This window comes from Schistocerca piceifrons, unplaced genomic scaffold, assembly GCF_021461385.2.
Source record: "Schistocerca piceifrons isolate TAMUIC-IGC-003096 unplaced genomic scaffold, iqSchPice1.1 HiC_scaffold_20, whole genome shotgun sequence".
In the NCBI taxonomy this organism is placed as follows: domain Eukaryota; kingdom Metazoa; phylum Arthropoda; class Insecta; order Orthoptera; family Acrididae; genus Schistocerca; species Schistocerca piceifrons.
In genome coordinates, this window is record NW_025727900.1 from 42,501 (window position 1) to 47,500 (window position 5,000).

Consider the following 5,000-nt stretch of genomic DNA (forward strand, 5'->3'; position numbering starts at 1 on the left):
CTGCAACGACGCTACCGCCATCTATGAGACGCCAAGCCGACTAAGACAGCGATGGCGCCACAGTGGCCGCCTTTCGACGCCACCCACAAAGGCTGCAGCCTCTGTCGACCATAGCACCCAATCTCCAGTGGCTCTGCCGCACGAAGCCGTGGACCGGCAATGACGCCACCCGCACCCGTTCGTGCACCACCCCAACCGCCAAACTCGCACCTCCAGCGGATGAACGGCGGACGTTTCCCGCACTCGTAAAGTGCAATCCACCCCTATAACTTGCGTTTCATGAAGAGTTATTTCCAATATGCGACATTCCCGCTGTCCGTATACATGAGCCGCGACCTGTACCACTTACGAGCGAGAGACGCGATCGCGTTGCTCACTGTACGGCGTCCGATACCGAGCCATCAGCATGTCGGTCCCCATGCGCGTTGCACTCGCACTCGCAGTCGCAAAAACGTGGGGCAAATATATTACGCGGAAGAGTTATAACAGACCGAGCCCCACTGCATGGGGGGAGTCTTTGTCACTAATGTACACAGATGGAACATTTTGGACTGGAACCAGATTACCCGTACACACGGCGCTGATTAGTAATCAATGCAGAGCCATCAAACTACAGCAAATATACACAACTGTCCGTATACATGCTGAAAGAGTCTGCCCAAAATGGGAACCACACGTCAGCCAGACACTCTGATCACGCACCACTCTCTGCTTCTAACAGGCGCACATACAATATGTAAGCACCAGCATGGAACAACATCCAGTGCATCTTCTCCGCCACATTACACAATCCACACTATCACAACCAGACCAGGAGGTCCGTGCGGAAAATACAATATCCCAGCCTTTCGACATCCACCATTGCGCAGACCAGGCACCAACACCCACACATGTCCTATACAACGGTGCACCCAACATCACAATAGTACCTCCTGTCACAGCGCACAAACAATGACATGAGTCAAAGACACAGGTCTCACACAAGCATAGAATTGGAGCGCCGCCTCTAATAAGCCAAAGGTGCATCCTGACGTGACAAATCTGATCATGTCACAAGCATTCACTTACTATAATCACTATCAACGAACCTGCCGCCCCCGCCCCCCCCCCCCCCTACACCTTTCCGTACAACAACGTGTAACCTAACCTAACCTAACCTAACCTATGTTGTACCTTAACCTAACCTATGTTGTACCTTAACCTAACCTATGTTGTACCTTAACCTAACCTATGTTGTACCTTAACCTAACCTATGTTGTACCTTAACCTAACCTATGTTGTACCTTAACCTAACCTATGTTGTACCTTAACCTAACCTATGTTGTACCTTAACCTAACCCATGTTGTACCTTAACCTAACCCATGTTGTACCTTAACCTAACCCATGTTGTACCTTAACCTAACCCATGTTGTACCTTAACCTAACCCATGTTGTACCTTAACCTAACCCATGTTGTGCCTCAACCTAACCCATGTTGTGCCTCAACCTAACCCATGTTGTGCCTCAACCTAACCCATGTTGTGCCTTAACCTAACCCATGTTGTGCCTCAACCTAACCCATGTTGTGCCTTAACCTAACCCATGTTGTGCCTTAACCTAACCCATGTTGTGCCTTAACCTAACCCATGTTGTGCCTTAACCTAACCCATGTTGTGCCTTAACCTAACCCATGTTGTGCCTTAACCTAACCCATGTTGTGCCTTAACCTAACCCATGTTGTGCCTTAACCTAACCCATGTTGTCGCCTTAACGTAACCCACGTTGTCGCCTAAACCTGCTCTGTAATTGTTATACGACTCGTTCAATTACTGTAGTGTTGCCCACCCGCAACCCTCGCAATATAGTTCGCTACTCGCACTGCCCGCACCCCTGTGTATCGCTTCATGTTAAACACCTTGCAAGTCTTGCTCACTTTCCACATGCTCCTGCTGTACACTGTAATGTGGATGGCAGCAGGACGTACATGCCGCCCCTCCCCACGTCCCCACCTTGCCCCCTGCCTTCGCAAGCTGGTTGGTGAGAAGTTTGCATGTTCAATGCCCTTCGCATGCGACGTACTCAGGCTACGTTGTGGTGCGGCCTGTGTCAACTGTCCGCTGATGTCGTACGCGTGAACCACAATCTGTACTGCACATTCGTCCTTATGTACTGAATGATACATCGTGGCACATGTGTGACCGCACAACGACTGCGCCCAAAAACGGCGGACCATACAGTGCAAATATTGTGCACGCAGCTACGTGTCGTCTCCCTATGAGAGCTGGATTGCAGTGTGGTACGCCATAGAGACGTGTGGGAGGAACGGACGCCGTGGATGGCGATCAGCATGAGCTGTCTGTTGATGTATTCGGACCTAGTCGTCTCTCCTCACACACCGTGATGGCATGGTGCACCGCGTTCCATATCTGCGACATGCTACAGAGGCCGGTTGACAGTCGTTCGAGCAATGGACATCGCATACGTACGGGGGCCACCTTCCACGTATTGTCTAGGCGTGCACATTTTGTTGCGTGTATGTGGGCAGACGTAGTGTGGCGTGACACCTGACACAGGCATGCAATAATCGTTGAAGTTGCAAATGGCGATGGACGCCTGCGTTTTCTGGTGAAGTTACGCAAATGAACAAATGGTAACCTGTTGTGGTGCGGTTGTTCTCGCTAGGGGTGAATCGGTGATGGCGACGATAGGTTGAGGTACTAACCGGTTGTTCCAGCGATACCCACCATGCCGACGAAACTGAACGGCATCTGGGTGTGAAGCGATACGCGGCGGTGGCTGGGTGGGACCGTCCCCGGCCGGTGAGGGGGCGCCTCCCGGCGTGCTGGCCGCGCGGTGCGTGGGCGCACGCGCTACAGCCGGCTGGTGGGGGCGGCCAGTGGCAGGCGCGCCGGCCGACGGACGCGGCAGGCGTCGCAGCTGCGCGCCGGCGCACCCTGCGCGCGGCGCCGTGCGGCCAAAGTAGGTCCTCGCGGGCCCGGTGCGAAGCGCGGTGGACATCTTCAGTGTGCTGGTCCGATTGAGGACTGTGTGCGTTGAGGATGCGCCGCCGCCCGGCGCTCGGCGCCGCGACGCCGTCTGCTGCTCGGTCGCCCCAGCGGTTCTCGCTGGTGGTTTGTATCGCAGCTGTGCGGATGTGTTGGCGCGTGCGCTGTGCTGGGAGAGTTCGCTTCGGCACCCAAGTGGGGCTTTTGTCCTTCTGTGGCGCTGGCGTTGGAGCTGCCGGTCACCGTAGGTGGCGCGTGTTGTCTCCCGCCGGCAATGCCACGACAGCACGCTCCCGGGCCTCTGTCGGCAGCGGCAAGCTCAGTTGGGAGCACGGGTGGTCGCACCGAAAGCGTCTACTCGCCTAACTCCGGGCGATTGCGCCTCTCTCGAACCCGACCAAGTACTTGGGACGGCGCTGCGCGCCGCCGGGACCTGAGAGGGTTTCGAGGTGTATTGTGCAGGGGAGCTCAGCCTCCTCCTGTTTGCAGAATGATTGAGCGGACGCTTGCGTGTTCGCGCGGGCCCCCGGGACACACTCCCGGGCGGCCGGCTGCTCAGCTCTAGTTGACGCAGCTCCCTGGTTGATCCTGCCAGTAGTCATATGCTTGTCTCAAAGATTAAGCCATGCATGTCTCAGTACAAGCCGCATTAAGGTGAAACCGCGAATGGCTCATTAAATCAGTTATGGTTCCTTAGATCGTACCCACGTTACTTGGATAACTGTGGTAATTCTAGAGCTAATACATGCAAACAGAGTCCCGACCAGAGATGGAAGGGACGCTTTTATTAGATCAAAACCAATCGGTCGGCTCGTCCGGTCCGTTTGCCTTGGTGACTCTGAATAACTTTGGGCTGATCGCACGGTCCTCGTACCGGCGACGCATCTTTCAAATGTCTGCCTTATCAACTGTCGATGGTAGGTTCTGCGCCTACCATGGTTGTAACGGGTAACGGGGAATCAGGGTTCGATTCCGGAGAGGGAGCCTGAGAAACGGCTACCACATCCAAGGAAGGCAGCAGGCGCGCAAATTACCCACTCCCGGCACGGGGAGGTAGTGACGAAAAATAACGATACGGGACTCATCCGAGGCCCCGTAATCGGAATGAGTACACTTTAAATCCTTTAACGAGTATCTATTGGAGGGCAAGTCTGGTGCCAGCAGCCGCGGTAATTCCAGCTCCAATAGCGTATATTAAAGTTGTTGCGGTTAAAAAGCTCGTAGTTGGATTTGTGTCCCACGCTGTTGGTTCACCGCCCGTCGGTGTTTAACTGGCATGTATCGTGGGACGTCCTGCCGGTGGGGCGAGCTGAAGGCGTGCGACCGCCTCGTGCGTGCTCGTGCGTCCCGAGGGGACCCCGTTGAAATCCTACCAGGGTGCTCTTTATTGAGTGTCTCGGTGGGCCGGCACGTTTACTTTGAACAAATTAGAGTGCTTAAAGCAGGCAAGCCCGCCTGAATACTGTGTGCATGGAATAATGGAATAGGACCTCGGTTCTATTTTGTTGGTTTTCGGAACCCGAGGTAATGATTAATAGGGACAGGCGGGGGCATTCGTATTGCGACGTTAGAGGTGAAATTCTTGGATCGTCGCAAGACGAACAGAAGCGAAAGCATTTGCCAAGTATGTTTTCATTAATCAAGAACGAAAGTTAGAGGTTCGAAGGCGATCAGATACCGCCCTAGTTCTAACCATAAACGATGCCAGCCAGCGATCCGCCGCAGTTCCTCCGATGACTCGGCGGGCAGCCTCCGGGAAACCAAAGCTTTTGGGTTCCGGGGGAAGTATGGTTGCAAAGCTGAAACTTAAAGGAATTGACGGAAGGGCACCACCAGGAGTGGAGCCTGCGGCTTAATTTGACTCAACACGGGAAACCTCACCAGGCCCGGACACCGGAAGGATTGACAGATTGATAGCTCTTTCTTGATTCGGTGGGTGGTGGTGCATGGCCGTTCTTAGTTGGTGGAGCGATTTGTCTGGTTAATTCCGATAACGAACGAGACTCTAGCCTGCT

At 54.1% G+C, this 5,000-nt stretch overlaps 1 non-coding gene across 1 annotated transcript in view; it reads left to right on the forward strand.

Moving 5' to 3' along the window:
• Nucleotides 1-3,560: 3,560 nt before the first annotated feature.
• Nucleotides 3,561-5,000, forward strand: part of LOC124741774 — a 1,908-nt gene continuing 468 nt past the window's right edge. The window contains exon 1 of the ribosomal RNA XR_007010075.1: nt 3,561-5,000. This exon is cut by the window's right edge and continues 468 nt beyond it. This is a non-coding gene — a ribosomal RNA (small subunit ribosomal RNA).